The following is a 21516-nucleotide window of genomic DNA, read 5'->3' as shown; positions in this document are numbered from 1 at the left end:
CTCAGAACCAGGAGGACAAACAGCTGCTCATTGAGTCCTGAGAGTGCCTGAGTGGGGGCGTCCAAGGAGGCCGTGGTGTGGGCGGAGCAGCTGGCACGGTTTGCGCACGGGCAGTGGGGGAAGTTGGTCACTTTGTGTTATCGTTGCGGATGGCCAGGGTCCCCTGCACCACGGCGTCTGCAGCACATGGCTCAACAGCCTGAAGCCCCGAGACGTGGTGCCCTGCTTTCTGCGGAAGTAAGCACCGCTTCCGCTCTGTCCCCTGTGGGACCGCCGACCCCTGGGGTTCCGGGAGGAAAGGGGGAGATCTGGGGTTTAGGTGCTGCTCAGGGTCCCTTGGCCCATAAAGAAGACACTGGGGTCACACCGCTGTGGCTGTCTCTAGCAGGGACAGCGATGACAGCAGTGATGGAGGGGCCCAGAGTCCAGTGAGCTTGGCCCTTTTTCAGAAGGACCTGGGGTAGGTGCTGGTGGCTGGACAGAGGTGAAGCAGCCTGCAGGACGTGGGAAATCAAATAGCAGCTGCTTGTCCTCTCCACCCGCTCACGACCGCCCCCCACAGGTCCAGCTCCCCAGCCATCCTGTGTGTGTGTGGGCCCGGGGTGTCTGAGGACAAGCCCCCTCTTCTCCTGTCCTCTTCAGCGCCAGCGACTTCCACCTCCCCGAGGACCCCTCCCATCCTTGCATCCTGGTCGGACCTGGCACAGGCATCGCCCCCTTCCGCAGTTTCTGGCAGCAGCGGCTCCATGACTCCCAGCACAAGGGTAAGGCTGGAGGCTTCCCAGGTGGGAGGGGCACCAGGGGGGCAGCGCCTGCCTAGGGGCAGAACCGCAGCCCCACAAACGGCTCCTGGGCCTCTCTGACGGGAAGGCCTCCTACGTTTGCCTCCCTGTGCGGGCCTCTGTGGGTTAGAACGGCAGCCTTCCCGTCTCAGGCATTGGAGCCGCGGCTCCCTCTCCCGGGAGTGGAGGTAACGGGAAAGTCCCTGCTTTTGACCTCCGATGGGCTGAGGGAATCCTGCATCTGTGCTTTGAGTTGTGTGACTATGGATGAGTGATCGGAATGTCCTGGGCCTCAGTTTCCTCATCTGTAAAGTGGGGACAATGCTGTTAACTAGCTGGGATACTTGTGGGAGTGAAGCGAGAATTCCAGTTCGGCTTGGAGCCGTGTCGCCCTCTGGTGGCCAACATGATAACAACAGCCCGGGACTCCTGCAGGAGTGCTGGGAGGCCGCATGACCCTGGTGTTCGGGTGCTGCCGCCCAGATGAGGACCACTCTACCGCGAGGAGATGCTGGAGATTGCCCAGAAGGGGTGCTGCATGCGGTGCACACAACCGATTCCCGCTTGCCTGGCAAGCCCAAGGTAAATGCAGCCTCGAAGCAGGTGAAGCGTTACACACACAGGCTCCAGGGTGAGCCCTGGGTCCCCACAGGCCCCTCGCCTCCCTGAGCCTTCAGCTCCTGAGCTCTGAAGTGCGGGTAGTTCACAACCATCAGGGCGATGCTGTGAAGAGCATTATGCTGTGTCTTCCAGCAGAAGCGACAAAGCTGGAGAGGTTCAGGACTAACCTAGGTCACACGCGGGTTAAGCCCAGAGCCCAGCCTGCTGAAGGTGGTCAGCAGGTCCCCTGGGACACGCGACTGCCTGGGGAGAGGTGGTCCAGGCTGGCTACGCTCAAACCCAGCAAGGCTGGAGGGCAACAGATGGGCCCTCAGACGGGCTCTGCTGCCCCAGGACTGTGTTGCCCCCTGAGCCTGGGGTGGTCAGAAGAGACTCTCAGCCCTCACACATCTGTCCCATCAGGGCACCTCCCGGGCCCAGTGCCCTGTGCCCAGTGCTGGGGCCAGTGGGCATCCTGTGTGGAGCCGGAGCAGAGAGTTCCCGACTGACTCCTGGGTCTTTTCACTGGGGAGCCCGGGATCTGTACCCTGCAGGGACCTGATGGACAGTCTGTATTGACAGGCTCCTTTTTCCGGGGTGTAGGCAGAGCCCTGGGCAGGGGGACTGCCTTTATTAATGCCTCTTTGAAGCGAATTCAGAGACAGTCTGGGAGCCCCACTGGACGGTCAGCCCCTCGAGGGCAGGACTGTGTCCAGCATTTATCTCTCTACTCCCAGCCCAGCCCCCAGGGCATCTGTACTCTTCCTCATCGTGAGCCTGGCCCCCTGCAAGGTCCTGGCTGGGAGGGGACTCACTCCACAGCCCTGAGTGCCCTCTCCCCACCTCCCTGAGGCCAGCAGGCCTGCCTGCAAGCCTTGTCCCCAGCGGCCGGGGACTGGACCCACCGTTTCCTCTGGTTTCAGGTCTATGTTCAGGACATCCTGCACCAACAGCTGGCCAGTGAGGTGCTCTGTGTGCTCCACGAGAAGCTGGGCCACCTCTATGTTTGCGAGCATGTGTGCGTGGCCTGGGACGTGGCCCACACCTACCATAAGCGTAGGAAAAAACTGCACTGGAAAGAAATATACCAAACTGTTTAAAAAAATAAAAAGTGCCTGGGCTTGGGTACTAGAATTTTTCCTACTTTCAATGAAATTTTTTTTTTTCAGATTTTGCATTCAGATTTCCCTATGCCACAATAGGGAATGTAGAGAAAAACTCTGACATCCTTACCTCCATTTGCCTGCCGCCTACCCAGCTTTGAGATCCTAAATGAGTTTTTATTCTTTTCTATATTTTATGTTTTCAAAAATTAGCTTTTACTACTTTGGGGTATAATCTATAGTTCCCATGACAAATCATATAAAAAGTTATTTGAACTAAAAACGCTAGTAACATTGCTCTTCCTGTACTCCTATGAGACCCCCTCATATGCTTGTGGATGAGACATTGTGAGGATGTGATGACTGAGGAAGCAGCAGCCATTTTGTGACCACAAGGTGACAAGCTCAAATAAGAAAAGCCAAAGAAATGATGGGGGAAGAGGAGATGTTTTAAGAAGCCTGAGTTCTTGATGACACAATTGAGCTGTTAAACAAACTCAAGGAGGGCCACCTGTTTAAATTTGTTTATTTAGCTATTTATTTATTGAGACAAGCTCTCGCTCTGTTTTAAGGACTAATTATTATTACAAGAGGTGAATATGCCATAATTTATTTAATTGTACATCATCTTTTAATTGTTACAAATAAGCTGTGACAAACACTTTGTTCATCTTTATGTTTATATCCATAGGACAGATCCCTGGCAGAGCACCTGGCTGATCAAACAGTAACAACTCTTTAAGGCTCGTCATTCCTATTAGCTGCCAGTTAACCCAGCTAACCCAGGGACTAGCATATTGTAGAGGTTCAATGAGCCAATGTCCGATAGGCCAACCTCAACCTCGCCCCTCCTGTAGCACTTCCCCAGTTCTGCTCCCTCCATCTAGGGCATGGTTTTCTCTCGGGTTGTGCTTCTTAACGATTCTCTGGCATTATCGTCCATCTATGCTGTTGGAACAGCTGCGGAGGCTACCAGAAGGTTCTGCTCCATGGGAGAAAGGCTTTATCTACAGATCTGCCCTTGTGAGAAGGCAGTTCAGGGTGACGCCAGCATCTCACCTCCTCTCACTGCGGAAACCATTTCCCCACCAAGGGAGGGACTGAACCATTCTTGCAAATAGCCCGAACCTTTGTGGTGAGCTGAAGCTCTCCTGGCTTGTGCAATGCACAGCATGACACCAATATCATGATGAAAAATTTTCCCTTCAGAGAGGATCAGGAAAAAAACTAATGGGTACTAGGCTTAATATCTGGGTGACAAAATAGTCTGTATAACAAACTCCATGCTGCACATGTACCCCGAACATAAAAGTTAAAAAAAAAAAAAAATTCCCCCTCAGTCTCCTCAAGTTTATATCTTCTAATACCCTAAGGCTGCCTGTAAAGAGAAGAGGTGGCTGAGACGCCAGAAGGAGGCAGCAGCTACAAGTCCTGAGTTCAGCTCTTCCCGGCCGCCATGTGAACTCACACTCTGCCCAGTATCCTGGGGACCCCCACAGCTGCCCTTGCTGTCCTTTTCTTCACTGAGGCCCTCTGCCTCTGGACCCCCTCTCCCTTGTGTGAATCTGTCTTTTGCTCTTGTGCCCCCACTGTCTGGCCATGGCTTGGACCCCACTGCCCAAGTCTATCCCTGCGACCTCCAAGTAGAGAACTTCAAAGGGATTTCAGGGACCATTTCTCGAGGAGACTTTTTCTTCCTAAGAGGTTTCAGCAACTCTATTCTGCTCTGGGAGACAGAGGGAGAGTGAATCCCATTCTGTGGATGAGAAAATGGAGGTCCACAGGGATTTTGACAAGATCTGGGTCCAGTTGGTTCTCAGTGGTGGGGCCTTGGCTCTCCTTATGAACTCAGATGGAACTCCCCAAGGAGAGATGGGGTGAGAAATAGTTTGTTCAGAAAACTAAATTTCCAGTAAAGAGACATAGAGACCCAGAACTGAGACAGAGAATGAGCAATACCAAGAGAAAGATGCAGAAATTAAAATGTCAGGGGAAAGAAGAAATGCCAACTTCCTTCTGGATCTCTCTGTCCCCACATCCCCACCCCAAGCAGGGATGTCTCCTGGTTCTTCCTGAGTCTCAAGGAAAGGGACCAGGAGCAGCTGGCTTGCCTTGTGAACAATGACTTGGGATCTTTCAGTCCTGTCTCCTGCAGTTGGTACCAACAAAGAGTTCTGCTGCCTCGTCTATACCTCCCGACAGATTCCACAAAAGTTCATAGTTGACTGTTCTGAAACCAGCCCCCAGTGCACCAAGCCAGGTGTCATGTGAGTGCCAGTGCTCCTGCCCACCCCTCAGGAGGGAGGCTGGGAGGTCTAGGGTGAGGTCCCCTCAGAGTACTCAGCTCTCTAAGGCCCATCAAGGAGAAGGACTCCAGGGGAGGCCCCTGCAGTGTTTTCTAACCTGGACTGAGGCCTGCAGAGTCCTAAAGAGCCTGCCCCTGCGCAGAGGGAAGAGAGCAGACATGACAACGGGAAGTTGGCTTCCTGAGGAACCCCATCTGAGACACTTGGGGAAGGCCTGTGAACCCCAAAGTTAAGGGGAAATTTTACGGGTGCAAGGACAGGCTCTGAGATGCCTGGGACAGAGAAGGATGCAGAGGCCACAGGATTCCCCTGATGAATTTGTCAGTTCTTAACTCTTCCTCCCTTCTCCACAGCCTCTAACCAAGAGAGGCCGGCAGATCTGTGCTGACCCCAACAAAAAGTGGGTCCAGAAATACATCAGTGACCTGAAGCTGATTGCCTGAGGGGCCCAGAAGCTGTGAGGACCCAGTGACCTTGGTGGTCCCAGGAGGGAGCAGGAGCCTGAGCCAGGGCAATGACCCTGCCATCCTGGAGGCCACCTCTTCTAAGAGTCCCGTCTGCTATGCCCAGCCACATTAACTAACTGTAATCTTAGTTTATGCATCGTATTTCATTTTTAAATTGATTTTTGTTGTTGAACTGCATTATGAAATGAGTATTTTCTCTGACGTCTCATGACATTGTCTTTATTACGCTTTCCCCTTTCCCTTCAACTCTTTGCACAAACAATGCGTGGATCAATCAGTGTGATCAGCTTTCTCAGTAGACATTATGCCATATGTATCAAATGACAAATGCTTATTGAATGGTTTTGCTCAAAATCACCTTTTCATATATTGGCAGTACTTGTAGAAAAGGTAAACCAGCATTCTCCTGTGATGACTCTATTGATTTTGTTTCACTAATCGGAATCACAGATTGACAGGAATTCTGGGGCAGGAATAGGGAAATATGAAAAGGGGCAGAAACCACAAGATAGGGACCGAGTACATCTATGGTTGTACCAGACGTTTCCCTGGAGATACTTTCCTGAAAAGTTGAAGCAGACACCATTATTTTATGAACCATATTGTAACTGAAATGCGATAGAAAAATTTTCTACTGAAATGAATATCAAGATGAAACTGCAATGCATATTTATGCACACAAGCTCATTTTCATAAACGAAGCTTTCCTCAGAATGATGGCTAACATCTGTTGAGGACTTACCAAGTACTGGGTTTTGGGGTAAGTACTTACATTAGTGAAAGTCTGGGAAATATCGCCCACAGTCTAGTAAGGACTCCTTACCTGGAAGTTGGCTGAACGCCTTGGTCATGTTATCTTTGTTCCCCACTCTGCTTTTGGGGAGGATGTTTTCCATGGCTATCTGACATGAGGCCTGGGGCTGGGTGGCCGGAGTTAGCAAATAAAAATACAGAATGGATACTTTCTTAGTGTAAGCATATCCCATGCAATATTTGGGAACTACTTGTACAAAAAATGATTTGTTCTTTACCTGAAACTCAAATTTAAAAGGGTATCTTAAACTGTATCTGGTAACCCCGCCGAAGAAGGAATACCGCTTATGGAGGTGTCTGTTTCCTGTTGGAGATGTCTATTGATCGGCTTAAATGTAGAACAGGGCTTCTCAACCTTGAATTCACATTAGAATCACTTAGGAGAGCTTTAAAAAAGTCCAGTGCCAGGGCCTCACCTCCAAAGTTATGAATTTAATTGGACTGATGTGGGGCCTGGCATGAGTGATTTAAAAACTCCCCAGGAGATGTTAATGCACAGCCAAGTTTGAGAATCACTGTTGGTGTGCAGTCACCGGCTGTTTTGAGCCAGCATTAGGGTTTCAGAGGCAATGCAACTCTGTTCCAATTTTGAAGGCATCTGATCTAGTTATTTTTGGTTCATTCCGTTGGATGGTTAATCATAAGCAGCAAATCTATCAGATACAGTTATTTCTAGAACTGGGTTTTTAACACATCTCTTCCAGCACAGCACTGGGAGCTCTGTGGTCATCCCTTCCACCGCCCACCAGCATCCCGTTGTATTAACTCCACATTGCCCCCTGCTGGTGAAACAATGCCACAGGCGTGAAGGCCGCCCTCTAGCTCCCTGCCTCTGATGAATACAGCTGCACCTTCATGAAGAGCACAGCTGTTCATTGTGATGGTTAATGTTATGCGTCAACTGGACTAAGCTAAGGGATACCCAGATAGCTGATAAACATCATTTCTGAGTGTGTCTGTGTGGTGTTGCAGAAGAGATTAGCATCAGAAGACTAAAGAAGATCTGTCCTCACCAATGCAGGCAGGCATCATCCAATTCACTGAGGTCCCGAATAGAGCAAAAAGGCCAAGGAAGGACGACTTCACTGTCTGCGTTTGAACTGGGACATCCATCTTCTCCTGCCCTCTGACATCCACGCTCCCGATTCTTGAACCTTCAGACTCAGACAGGGACTTGTACCCTTGCCTCCCCTTCCTGACCCCTTCTCAGGTCTGTGGACTCGGACCAGGACTGACAACATCACCTCACCTGGTTCTCAGGCCTTCGGACCAAATCACACCACTGGCTTTCCTGGTTCTCCAGCTTGCAGATGGCAGGACTTCTTGGCTTCCATAACTGTGGGAGCCAATTCCTCTAATAAATATCTCAGTATTTATATCTATATCAACATTGGTATTCAATCTATATCTATAGAGAGAAATAGCCGATTGTTTCTGTTTTTCTGGATAACTGACTAATATATTCATTTTACCATCAAGATAAATATTTACAAGAAGGGATCTGAGGAGGTGGGTTGGGCTGCTTCGGGACCTGCTTTCCTGTCCTATCTAACCTCTCACTTCCTCATTTCTGTTCATATTAACATTAGTTTGGAGTGGAGAACTCTGCTCTTCTAGTCCTGCAAGCTCCAGGTCACTGGATTCTTAATCAGCTTGATTTTCAGGCCACAAGCAGACAGTACATTTCTTTAAAGATCTACTTTTTTCCCCTTCTCTGCTATCAGATGAATCAGTTTCAGAGTAAGTTAATTTCTTTCTTAATGGGCCTTACTAAGACCGATGCAAGAAACAGACAGTCTCCAATACTCTGAATTTCCTTTTTGATAAAACCTTGGCTGGAAGATGGCCTTAGAATATATAACAGGTCATGGGGGTAACTGGCTGTTCCGCTAACTAGAGGTGTCCCCATTGACTTTAACCTTAGCTACTGCCCTCAGCCAGTTCCACATTTGAGGACCTTTTACTTACAACACTGCAGTCTATGTGAGTTAGGGATGGTTTAAGTCACAGTGTCAGAAAAGTAACTCAATCTGGCTTAAATGATAAAGGGAACTTGTTAGTTCACGTAACTGAAGCTTCAAGAAATAGAATTAGCTTCAGACAAAAGTTGATTCAGTGGTCCTTGTTTCGCCATAGACTATACATGTCTTTCTGAGTTTCTGATCTGTCTACATTTGAGAGCTCCATCCTAGAACGAAGTTACTATATTCATCCTTGTTACTCTATTGGCAGAATAGCTTCCAGAAACTTCCAGAGCAATGTGGATTGGGAAGATAATGTCTGTATCCTCATATTTTGAGCCAAGAGCCTGAGTTTCACTTTTTTTTTTTTCCAGACGGGAGTCTTGCTCTTTCACCCAGGCTGGAGTACGGTGGCGCGATCTCAGCTCACTGCAAGCTCTGCCTCCTGGGTTCACGCCATTCTGCTGCCTCAGCTTCCCAAGTAGCTGGGACTACAGGTGCCCGCCACCGCGCCTAGCTAATTTTTTGTATTTTCAGTAGAGACGAGGTTTCACTGTGCTAGCCAGGATGGTCTCGATCTCCTGACCTCGTGATCCACCCACCTCAGCCTCCCAAAGTGCTGGAATCACAGGCGTGAGCCACCGTGCCCAGCCTGAATTCCGCTTTTTTTGGTCTGGCTGGCTTGGATTAAGAATCCATCTCTTAACCCAGGGGTCAGCGAACTATGGACATTGGGCCCAATTTGACCTACTACTAGTTTTTGTATGGCCTATAGGCTAAGAAGTTTTTACATTTTAAGTGATTGAAAACAACCAAAAGAAAAATATTTTGAGAAACATGAAAATTGTATGCAATTTGAGTTTTAGTGTCCATAAAGAAGTTTTATTGGACTGCAGTTAAGCTCATTTGTGTGTGTATTGTTTTAGCCCGCAGTCTAGCAAGGACTCCTTATCTGGAAGGAACTGTTTTTCATACAACAATGCAGAGCTGAGTAGTTGTGAAAGACACTGTATGACCCATGACTAGTATCTACCAAATGTATGTAACTTCCTCATATTAATGCTGTCTTGTTATGTGCAGACTACCAATCCCCTGCCTGTGATCACATCACACCAGACATGTTCTTCCCAAATTGGGGGTCAATCCAGACTCTCCTGTTATATGCCAGTTTTCTTTTCTTTTCTTTTTTTTTTTTTTTTTTTTTTTTTGAGACAGAGTCTAGCTCTGTCGCCCAGGCTGGAGTGCAGTGGCCAGATCTCAGCTCACTGCAAGCTCTGCCTCCCGGGTTCACGCCATTCTCCTGCCTCAGCCTCCCGAGTAGCTGGGACTACAGGCACCCGCCACCTCGCCCGGCTAGTTTTTTGTATTTTTTAGTAGAGACGGGATTTCACCGGGTTAGCCAGGATGATCTCGATCTCCTGACCTCATGATCCGCCCGTCTCGGCCTCCCAAAGTGCTGGGATTACAGGCTTGAGCCACCGCGCCCGGCCTATATGCCAGTTTTCTTAGGGATTTTCTCACTTTATTCAACACTATACTCAATTTTTACATTAATAATGCAGTAAAAATATACCCCTTTGCCATTCTGTATTTTCCTGAATTGTTTTACTGGTTGTAAAAGGATTTTGATTGGGATATACCCTGTTGCCCCACAAGGGCACTGTAGACATAGGAAGAGGAAAGAAAGTGGCCAGCCTAGTGGGTTCCACCTTTGTGAAGGAGAGGTCATCACTTCTAACTGCTCTTGAAGCCCGGTGAAGGGGTCTCCAGAGGGTAACTTGTACAAACTGGAAGTGCCTGCAAACAAGGCAACTCATTTTCCAGTTGGATGTCAGCTTACACACTGAACCTCATGATTTGCCTGAGCCAAAATGAGCAGGGGAGAAGAAAACAAGAGATAGGAACCAAAGCAGGGAAAAGGATTGCCGGAGGCTGCTCTCCCACCACATGGAATGCGCTTTCCATTGGCCGAGTGATCCTGCAGAAGGGAGCTGGGCTCGAGCCATCCTCCCATGACACTCCACAGAGGTGGGGGGAATCACATGTCCCATTTTGTCTGGGAAATGACCCAGTTTATGCCAGTTGTGCCAGCATAGTTATTAATAGTATCCCCTTTGAGTCTTAAAGTGCTCATCCTACCAATAGGAGATCCACTGCTTAGCTTACAAGGGTCTTAACAGCAGTAGCTGGTGGGGTGGTCTCAGGGCTGCTGTCTACAAAGGCCCCTGGTTGTGTGGGCAAGAAGGTGCTGAAAGGCAGTCTGCCCATCACCTGTAAGGTCTTGCACTTGCACGGGGCTAGGTGTGCTCCACGGTGCTTTTGTGTAACATGCTCAACGGTGTCTTCCAGGCTAGCAAAGGCCCAGGGTATGCTGCCAGTGGTGTGAGCAGAAGAGAGAGGTGAAAGATGTTGGGCCAGGGTGGCATCTCTCACCTAAGAAACTGTGCAGAGAGAGGACCCTCAGGAATGCCCATCCATCCGAGGAAAATATACATGCATTGCCCATAATTTCAATATTTTTTAAAAAGATGCAGGGATAACCTAGCAGTGGGGATAGGGATTACATCTGTAGGAAGTTAAAATAATTTTTTCTCTCTCTCTTTTAAAAATTTAAATTTAAAAATTTCTTTTAGAGGCAGGGTCTTGCTCTGTCACCCAGGCTGGAATACAGTGGTGTGATCACAGCTCACTGCAGACTACAACTTCTGGGCTCAAGCTATCCTGCCACCTCAGCCTCCTGAGTAACTAGGACTATAGCTGCACACCACCATGCCTGCTAAATTAAAAAAATTTTTTTTGTAGAGACAGAGTCTCACTGTGTTGCCCAGGCTGGTTTCCAACTCCTGGCCTCAAGTGTTCCTCTGGCCCTGGCCTCCCAAAGCACTGGGATTATAGGTACAAACCACCACATCCAGCAACATTTTCTCTTTATATTACCCCACACAAACCACCCCTCTTCCCACCATACTAGAGGAGTTAAAAAGAGAGGGAAGGAAAGCATCTCAGAACCAAACTAAAGCTTCATCACACTCCAACTCCCTGAGTCTGTTTTGCACTCGTGGAGGGCAGGGAGAAAGAAAGAAATAGAAATGTTATTTAAATCAAATTCAAGATTAGAGTTCTAAACTGAAGGAATTTTAGTAACTGGATGTGACCAAAACGTGATGGGATCTGCCCAAGATGTTATGGTGGAGCTGATGATTGGAGAAAAGTTAAGCATTTTATGTTTATACTCTATGACGGTAAGGATAGGATAGGTTGTACCTAGATAACAAACAAACCCCCAGTGGAATAACAAGTTAAAAGTTTTCCACTCACACAAAATCTGATGTGGGCTAGATCACTGGTTCTCAAAATTTGGTTGCATCAGAATCCCCTGGTGGGCTTGTTTAAACACAGATTCCTGGGTTCCACCCGAGACTCTGTTTCTAAGATCTCGGGTAAGGCTCAAGATTCTGCCTTTCTAATGAGGTTTCAGGTGATGCCCATGCTGCTGACCCATGAACTACACTTTGAGCAGTACTGATCCTAGAGCAGCTCTCCTCCAGGTGGTGACTCAGGAATTCAGGCGCTTCCATCCTGTAGCTATAGATTCTGGAATGAGAAAGAAGACAGAAAAGGCATACTGCTTTTAACTGTCTTGGTCCAGAAGTGACATGCTTCACTTAATCTTACAATTCATTGGCCAGAATTAGCCACAAGAGCCCAGTGCAAATGCCATGAAGGGCAACATGTGGACTATTTAGTGAACCCTACTTTGTCTGCCACTTCTCCTTAAAAAAGAGGTTAACCAGGGAAAGAGGCCCAGCCAATGTGAACTTGCAGTCTATTAGAATCTTTTGCTTTTCCTTTCCTCCAATTATAATAGGCTGTCAGTTTAGTATTCATCTTATATATGAGGGATTCATGCAATATTCATGTTGTTGAGATGTGAACTAAATCCTAGATCTATTTGAAATATTTGAAAGTTCATGGGCCAGTGGTGTCAGTCATCAGATGTTGAGAGCCCTTAGGGGAAGAAAGGATGAGACTCTACGGCTTCATCAAGGCAGAGGTTGCTACTGTCATGATTCCGGATAGTGTCCCCACACTTGCCCTAGCTGGTTTGCTATGATGGGCTAGAGGAGGAATATCTCAAAATTGGAAGGGATTATAATATGTTGCATGAGAATAGCTATTTATGTAGGGGTGTGTGTGTGTGTGTGTGTGTGTGTGTGTGTGTGTATAGAGAGAGAGAGTCAAAATGTAGTCTTTGGATCTAGACAGGACATGTTTGTTGCCTTGATCTCTTGATACAATGGGTAACATAACAGCAGCAAACATTCCTGAAGTTCTCTGAACTAGCCTGAAATCTGCAAAGCTCATCCCCAGGGGACCCAGAGCAAGTGGTTCGAGAGAAGTAAGAGAGAACCAGTTTTTAGTGCAAGGCCCCAGCTTCTCAAATCTTGGTTTTTGAATTAAAAATCACATACTCATACTTATGAAAATCAAAGCACAAAGAATGGAAAATGAAAACAAATGAGGGGATCCTCTTTTCTTAAAAATCGTGGTTGCCAGGGAAATCACATTTAATAGATTGGGATATATCACATGGAATGTCCTTCTTATGTTTACGTAAATACATATAGCTTTTATCAAGGCAAATATTATTATATATACAGTTATATAATAAATATGTGGTGATATAGATATTGGTATGGAGATACACATATGGAATGTATACTCTATATACATAGTTTTACATTACTATAATAGATGCCTTTCATTTCAGTATGTATATCTACTTCATTCTTTTCTAATTTCATGTTTATGATGTGGCCATACCATCATGGTTTAAACTATTTATGTTTTAAAGAATTTATTTCTATTGGTTGTTTTTACAAACAGAGCTGCAAACAACAGCGATGTGCTAACACTTTGTGTGTGTGTTTTTTTTTTTTTTTTTTGAGACAGAGTCTCACTCTGCCACCCAGGCTGGAGTGCAGTGATGCTATCTCGGCTCACTGCAACTTCTGCCTCCCAGGTTCAAGCAATTCTCTTCCCTCAGCCTCCCAGGTAGCTGGGATTACAGGCACCTGCCACCATGCCCAGCTAATTTTTGTATTTTGGTAGAGATGAGATTTCACCGTGTTGGCCAGGCTGGTCTCCAACTCCTGACCTCAAGCTACCCACCTGCCTTGGCATCCCAAAGTGCAGGGATTATAGGAGTGAGCCACCGTGCTCGGCCCTCCTTTGTTTCTTTAGATAGTGTTTCTTGAAACAGATTGCTAGAAATAAGGTAGATTGAAGAGTATGTAAATTTTAAATTTTTCTACAGACTGTGTCATTGCCCTTCAAAAATGCTGATTACCAAAATGCCACTTTTTCATACTAAAAAATAGATTATTTAAAACACACAAAGTAAGTAGGGCTTATCAAAAAGTTAATATATTTTACATTTCTCACAAATATGTTGAATTTCTCCCCCTTGCATTTTACAGCAGTAATCCTGACTGAGTCTAACTTTCTTTTTTTTTTTTTTTTTTTTTTTTTTTTTTTTGAGACGGAGTCTTGCTCTGTCACCCAGGCTGGAGTGCTGTGGCCGGATCTCAGCTCACTGCAAGCTCCACCTCCCGGGTTCCCGCCATTCTCCTGCCTCAGCCTCCCGAGTAGCTGGGACTACAGGCGCCGCCACCTCGCCCGGCTAGATTTTTGTATTTTTTTAGTAGAGACGGGGTTTCACCGTGTTAGCCAGGATGGTCTCGATCTCCTGACCTCGTGATCCGCCCGTCTCGGCCTCCCAAAGTGCTGGGATTACAGGCTTGAGCCACCGCGCCCGGCCAAGTCTAACTTTCTTATACTTAAAAAAGTATATACTAAAACATAGGCCAGGAGTTAGCAAACATTTTCTATAAAAGGCCAAATAGTAACTATTGTTGTCTTTGTGTGCTCTATAATCTCTGTTGCAACACTGTGACTCCACCTTTGTCTTAGGAAAGCTGTAATAGATAATATGTGAAAGGGCAAGAGTGGCTGTATTTCAACAAAACTTTGTCTACAAAACAGGGGTCATACTGGATTTGTTCTGAGGACCATAGTTTCTTAACCCCAGTCTAGGCAATCCGTCAAATAATTCTGCATTCACAATAGAAGTCTTGTTGTGTATATTGGCTGACTGTCTTTCCTTTCTCTAATGTTAATCACTGATCTTGTGGAGCATGGATTCTAGGGAAATAATACCCAGGTTTGATGTCTATTACCCTGTGCATCTTATTTTTAAAAGAATGGTTAAATTCTCATTGAGGCCGGGTGCAGTGGCTTATGCCTATAACCCCAGCACTTTGGGAGGTCGAGGCAAGTAGATCTCTCAAGTTCAGGAGTTCAAAACCAGCCTGGCCAACATGGTGAAGCTCCGTCTCTACTAAAAATACAAAAATTAGTCAGGTGTGGTGGCATGCACCTGTAATCCCAGCTACTTGGGAGGCTGAGGCAGGAAGATCACTTGAACCCGGGAGGTGGAGGTTGCAGTGAGTCGAGATTGCACCACAACACTCCAGCCTGGGTGACAGAGCAAGACTACATCTCAAAACAAGTCAAAACAAAACAAACAACAAACACACTGAGAGACCAAGGTGGGCAGATCACAAGGTCAGAAGTTGGAGACCAGCCTGGCCAATATGGTGAAACCCCATCTCTACTAAAAATACAAAAATTAGCCGGGTGTGGTGGTGGGCAACTGTTGTCCCAGCTACTTAGGAGGCTGAGGCAGGAGAATCGCTCGAACCCTGCAGGCAGAGGTTGCAGTGAGCTGCCATTGCGCCACTGCACTCCAGCCTGGGCAACAGAGCAAGACTTCATCTCAAAAAAAAAAAAAAAAAAAAAAAGTCTTATTGACAAATTCCGTAGTTTCTTGTCTTTAGTCTGCATGTGTCTCACTTGGCGGTTTGGTAAAAATCCAGATTCCCACATCCAAACCCAATTCTCTTGTGAGCATTTTAAACAGCCATCCCAGGAGGTTCTGGGCTGCTCATAGGTTTGCATATTAGTTACGCTATTTATTTGCTGTATGACCACGGACAAGTTGTTTGAACTCTCTGAGCCAACATTTCCTCTTCTATCAAATGGGAGTATTAATAGGACTTAGCCCTTGGAGACATTGTTAGAATTTGAAGGACAATGAGTAATTTTTAAGAGAATTTGACTTGTGAGAAAAATAAACTTAAATGCATGAATATGCATTTCAAGCACAAATTTACCTAGTGCGTATGCATTATACACTGGGTGCATAATATTTCATAAAATAATCATTGTTTTATAAAATAGTGTTTCATTATTTGGGGAGAGGCATTATTGTCATTTCCTTTCTGCTGACTTCCCCTCTTCAGAGTTTTCTACTCCTCCCCTCCCATCCCACCGCCTTGTTTTGTCACAAAACAAAGCCAATAGAATCACCAACAGTTTAAGACTGGTTTACTCAAAATAAATTCATTATTTTACATAGTTGAACACAGAAATGATAAATAATGTTCTATAAATATTTGTTGGTTGGCAGCTTTGGAACAATGTCCTCTAGAAAAAGCTGAACATAGCCACCCACCTTGTATGAGAGCCACAAAGAAGTGCCATGTGCCTGAATATATGCCAACCACTGTGTGACTGGAGGGGCTGAGGAAGGGGAGTAGAGGCTGTTGTGGGATCCCTTCCGACAAGCAGTGAAGAACACATAGAAATACACTACAAAAATTTAATAATCTAGGTAAGTTGAAATGCATGTTAAGAAGAGTCCCAGAGTGTGGTTGCTTGGGTAGGGGTAGGTTCAGGAATTGAAGGGACGTCCCTGGGTCCTGGGTCCCTGCTTCCTAATCTGCCACACATGTGACAGTGTCTTGTTGCTTCCAGGTCACTCAGGGATTCGACTCTGAGGTCAGTGATGCACTTGGCACCAGAACTCGGTGGGGCTGGCACAGACCTCCAGCCTCAGCCACTTTCATTCTGGAAGCTGTTAAAAGAGACAGAGTTATAAAAATTGAGGGATCAGCAAGGGAATTCCTGGTCCCATGCTGCCTTCCCCTCTCTGTCTTGGCAAGTGTGGGGCCTGTCCACTTGCTCAGGACTCTTTGTCCAACCTTAGCTCCCTAGACCTTTCCTCAGTGGCTCAGGGGGTCTCCTCAGGCAGCCTCCTCCCGCTGACACTTCCTCTCTTCCCTCTGCCGGGGGCAGATCTTCCCTGGTTCCTTGCAGACCCCAGGTCAGGCCAGAAAACACCTCTGTGGCCCTTCCCTGTGTCCCGCCACCAGATAGGACCTCCAAGGCCTGGGGTCCCCAGAAGGGCCCTCATACCAGCTGGTGCCCTTGCAGGCTGCCCCTCTCCGAGTCCTGCTTCTCTCCAGAGATGGGCAGGAGCACCAGCCTTTACCTGGCACCAGCTGTGAGTCTCATAATTGCCATCTACCATTCTGCTAGGGGTCTTCTGGGGGTCCTAGGAAAAGCAGCAGACCCTTGGGTGCCTGGGCACTTGGGCATTCTGAGGGAAGGAGCACCACGACCCTGGGTCATTTTTCACTGGGGACAAGTGAGCCAACTCCTTCTACCCAGTGATAAAATCAGGAGGAAGTAGATGGAGACAGCACTGTTAGGGGATGATTTGGGGGTGAGAAGAACCAGCAGAAAGTTGGGGAGTTCTTGTTTCCCCACTTTTCCCTTCCATTTCTGTTTGAGCCTTATGTTTGGCCTCCATCTCCCTCTGTAGGAATTGCAGCTAATTAGTCTGCTCTTATTCCAGCTCTACTGCGGGAACATAATGTGGTCTAAGAGAGATTTTTTCCAACCAGAGGCCGTCTCTGCCAGTCACCTGTGAGGCAGACCTGTGGCGATTTCGTGACTCAACTGGCCACCGGGAAGTGATTGTAGCTGGGTTCTACCCCTTATTGAAACCTACTCAATGTTCTCCTTCCCTAAGTAGGACAAGACCGTACCCTGCCTTTAAGGTTTATAGAATAGAAAGTGAAAGCTCTTTAGGGAAGAAAATCTTCCTGAACAGATAGCCCAGGGCATTTTGAAAATCCCTTAGGAAGTTTTCTGTTTCACTTGGGTACCTCTGTCCTTGGACTTTGGTGATGTGGTTTGACCCCAGCCAGAGGTCAACAACAGCAAAGGCAGGAGGAAGACAGACTCGTGAGAGGAGGCCCAGGATAGGAGGACGCGGGGGCCCAAGAGTGTGAGCAGAGGACAGGCCTTGGGCGCTCAGTCGCCAGCTGCGGGGTCTGAGCTGTGTCCCCTCCTCTTAAGAGGTGAGCCCTGAGTCATGGGAAGATGGAAACCGGGGCTGATGAGAGAGGATGTTTTTAAGCACTGTGGTGTCTTGTTGACTCGCACATGCGAGGGGTTCTTGGTAGCCACAGGGCTCAGGGTATTTGCTAGAATAGTTCAAGTGCTCACTTGTCTTGAGGCTGTTGATGGGGAAGTGGTTTCCACAGCGAGAGGAGGTGAGATATTGGTGTCACCCAGGACCACTTAGCTAGTTCCTCCTCACTAAAGCTCTGTAGTCATAGTTTCCCCTGGCAGAGCGGAAACTTCTATGTTATCCCACAGCTGTTCTAATGGTGTAGACTTGACTTATGCAGTGATGCCAGGAGTCCTGAGCGGCAGAGCCCAACTTAAACCACACGCAGGTGGACAGAGCTGTATTAGCGAAGCCTGAGCTACTGAGCAATGAGAGTACAGCCAGGCTTCCAGACCTCTGTTCATTCCAGGCTTCCAGACCTCTGTTCATTCCAGGCTTCCAGACATCTGTTCATTCAAGAGAGATATGTGCTAAGCAAAGGACCTAAAGATGTGTTTAATATGGGTACTAATATGCATAAGGAACCTTGAAATAAGTGTTCTTAGCCTTTGGCCAAGAGGGTCCATGTCTAGGAATCTATTTTCTATAGAAATAAATTCAAATATGGAAAAAAAGAACACTGCATAAGTGTATTTGGTCCCTAGCATATTCATGGCAACTTAAAATTGGACCCAATTTAAATTGCCTATGATATGGAAATGGCTAAGAAAATTATGGAATCTTCCCTTGATTGGCTATTAGGCAGCCTTTACAAACAATGCAATGACATGAGAAATGCTTATGTTGTGGAAAGTTAAAAAAACTCATGATGCAAATCAGCTTATTTTAGTCAGGACCCACCTAGCATTTCGGATGTGGTCAATCCCACATAATGTATTTTTGTGGGTGCAGTTCCCAGGAAAGAGGAGGGAAAAAGTACTGCGCGTATGAAGTGTCTCCTTCGCTTGCAGTCCCCTTGTCTACCCCTTTGTCTATCCACTATGAAAGGATAGTTGCTTAAAAAGCCCTTCCAACTTGTTGACTGAGAACCCAGTAATTTGGAGACTTGAAGAACTGTAAATGCAGAATTTTCTTCTCTAAGATAAAGTTAGCATGAGTAGAGACAGGAAGATGAGAGACCTAACGAGGCCAAGGGTCAAATATTCGTCATCTGCACATGGGCCAAGATGCAGGCAAAGGTCTCTCGCCAGGGGCTGGGAGGTCGGGGTGACAACGGTAGTGAAGTCTGTGCTAGAAAGTCCACATTCCCGGCCGGGTGCGGTGACTCATGCCTGTATTCCCAGCACTTTGGGAGGCCGAGGCAGGTGGATCATGAGGTCAAGAGTTTGAGACCAGCCTGGCCAACATAGTAAAACCCCATCTCTACTAAAAATACAAAAAATTAACTGGGTGTGGTGGTGGGCACCTGTAATCCAGCTACTTGGGAAGCTGAGGCAGGAGAATTGTTTGAACCTGGGAGGTGGAGGTTGCAGTGAGCCAAGACCACCCCATTGCACTGCAGCCCAGGTGACAGTGCGATACTCCGTCTCAAAAGGGAAAAAAGAAAGAGAGAAAGAGAAAAAAGAAAGTGCACATCCCCAACCTCAGTTAAAATGCAAATGCGAAGTATGTAACTGACAACTTCTCTGCTTCTGGCTACCTAGCCCATGGAATTGATCAGAAGCAAATAGTAGGCTAGGGACATTAGAAGGGAGTCACATTGCCAAAGAAACCACAAGACTGATTCCAAACAGTTGTTGATTACACAATACCTAAGGCAACCTCAGGCTAACTCACACAGACAGGAAGTCAGTAGCCTCCAGAAAGCAGATCCTCCACATTGCACATCTCAGATTGTCCATGGAGGACATTCCCCCAGGGAGGAGAACTAGGGACTGTCAGACTGGCTGAACTGCTTAAAAATGCAATTCCCATTCTCTCGTTCCCTAACAGGGGTCTTTGTTCAACCTACTCTGTTTGTTCATAACAAACAGAGGGAATGTTGGGCATGATTAAACTTTGTTTAGCTTTGGGTTTCTGGGCCTTGAGAAACAATTCAGTGCAGGCAAGTGTTGTACGCACCTATATTCTCCTGAAAGCCCATAAAGAAGGAGTGATGACACCTTCACTGTGTCTATGGGGACAAAAGCTGCTCGTGTGTGTGTGTGTGAGAGAGAGAAAGACAGAGAGAGAGAGAGAAACAGCCTTGTCAAAAAGATGCATTTGTTGCTGTACCCTCATTATATGAAAGCCTTCATGGCATCAAAACGCTGTAAGCCAGGCTGAGCTCTATCCTCTCTGCATCAACTCAGAATCCTGACAAGAAAGTGGTTGTGATGGATGGAATCTCACCCATCAAAGAATAGGGTAAGAGGAGACCAGAGAGGTAAGCTAGGCAAGTTAATCAGAAAATAACTCAAAAGTTTTAAAAGTGCAGAATATAAAAAGGAAAAACCCTCATTCCAAAAAAAAAAAAAAAGCCTCATTTCCACAAAGAAACAACAGTTAGCTATTTGATGTGTATCTTTCCAAATATTTGCCCGTGTAAATATGTATGTGTATATGGCTTTTAAAAATAAAAACAAAATAATATCCTTTCCAGATATGTAAAGGATATGTAGAGAGCATATGTAGCATATGTAGAGAATATATATGCATACACTGAATGTAAATAGATATGCCTTTTATTTATACTATTATGGACACTTTCCACAAATAATGGATGTGTGCTGCTTTTTTTTACTGACTTCAGAATATTCCATTGATGGACATCTTAATCCTCTACTGATTAATCCCCTACTGATGACTGTTTGCATTTCTTTGCTCTTTACCAACCATGCTGCAAAGAATATCCTCATGTCTACATAGTCTTATCTTTTGGCAGTGTTTCTATAAAGCAGATTCCTAGAAATGGGATCAGGTCAAACGGGATGTAGGTCATATAGTATGTGCATTTTAATATTTGCTAAGTAGTGGTGTTTATGCTTTAAAGAGTTTGAACACTACAACTCTAAACATGTTTGGACACAAAAATTAGATTATTTTAAACAAAATGAAATAAGCATAGCTCATAAAAATTAACACGTTTGGTTTTCACACAAACATTTAGAATTTCTCTTTCTTCTGCAAAAAGGACCTTAGCTTAGTGTGCACTTCTTGTACATATAATGCAGGCAATCCACCTATTAAGTAACTTACCTTTCACAGTAAACCTACAGACAGCATCCTGCTCCACACAGAAGCTGGTTGTCTTTTCCTTCTCTAACATTAGCTATTTATTTTGTAGAGTGTAGATTCTAGAGAAATGATGTATAATACACCTGTTGCCATATGCAGATACTTACCAGATTTAGAAAACAGTGGTGAATTCTATGGAGAGTTGCTCTCAGTCATTAACAGGCTATGCAACACCTCATGAGCTTGATAAAAATACCAGTTCCCAGGTCTACACCTAAAGATCCTGGTGTAAGTGGCTTAAACAGTTACTCTCAAACACTCTATGTCAACTCAGAATCCTGACCAGAAAGTGGTTGCAATGGATGAAATATCTGTTAAAGAATGGGGTAAGATTTGAGTATAGGTGGATCATGTTTTGGGAAATACCTTGGTCAGTGGTTAAGAGCATAGTCTGTAGTTCAATAAAAGTCCAGTTTTGGAACTCAATTGATCATTTACATGCTGTGTAACCTCAGCCAAGTTGCCTAACCTTTCTGAGCCCTGGGTTACTCTTCTGTCAAATGGAGGTATTTATAGTACCTAAGCTGTACTACTGCATTGGTAAGATTAAATGAACAATGCATAAAAAGCACTCAGTAGGAGTAAGCCTCCACAGTGTAAGTAATTGCTATTAAAGCTTGATTCATCATGAATATGCGCTACAGAATACTTAGCTTAATGGTGTCCATTCAAGGAGTGAATTCTCCTAGAGCATGCATATTACTATTTGAGTTATAACATATTCGTAGTTTCAATGTTCCAGAACTGTGCCTCCGTTGTAAAGTGGATAACTCTGTGGTAGCCCTCCCCATCTCTCCCAATTTCCCTCCATTTCACCTCTTCCTAATCTTTGCCTATGATTCCTCTTAACCAGTGATTTTAATATGTCAGAAAAACAAAACCAAACTCAATACTGGTTTACCTTTTAAAAGAGCATCTTTATTATTTCCCCAGGCCGATCACAGCC

At 46.0% G+C, this 21516-nt stretch overlaps 1 protein-coding gene and 1 long non-coding RNA gene across 2 annotated transcripts in view; one reads left to right on the top strand and one right to left on the bottom strand.

Annotated features, from left to right (window-relative positions):
- LOC112609247 (TBC1 domain family member 3G-like) overlaps nt 1-21516 on the bottom strand; it is a 368624-nt gene that overhangs the window by 152289 nt on the left and 194819 nt on the right. The gene's annotated exons all lie outside the window — the stretch shown is intronic.
- Nucleotides 4568-5670, top strand: LOC112609009. Its single transcript, XR_003116154.1, has 2 exons — nt 4568-4752; nt 5145-5670. It is a non-coding gene; the product is annotated as an uncharacterized LOC112609009 (long non-coding RNA).

Source organism: Theropithecus gelada, chromosome 16 (assembly GCF_003255815.1).
Source record: "Theropithecus gelada isolate Dixy chromosome 16, Tgel_1.0, whole genome shotgun sequence".
Classification (NCBI taxonomy): domain Eukaryota; kingdom Metazoa; phylum Chordata; class Mammalia; order Primates; family Cercopithecidae; genus Theropithecus; species Theropithecus gelada.
Note: the sequence above shows the minus strand (reverse complement) of the source record. Positions and strands in the feature narration are given on the sequence as shown.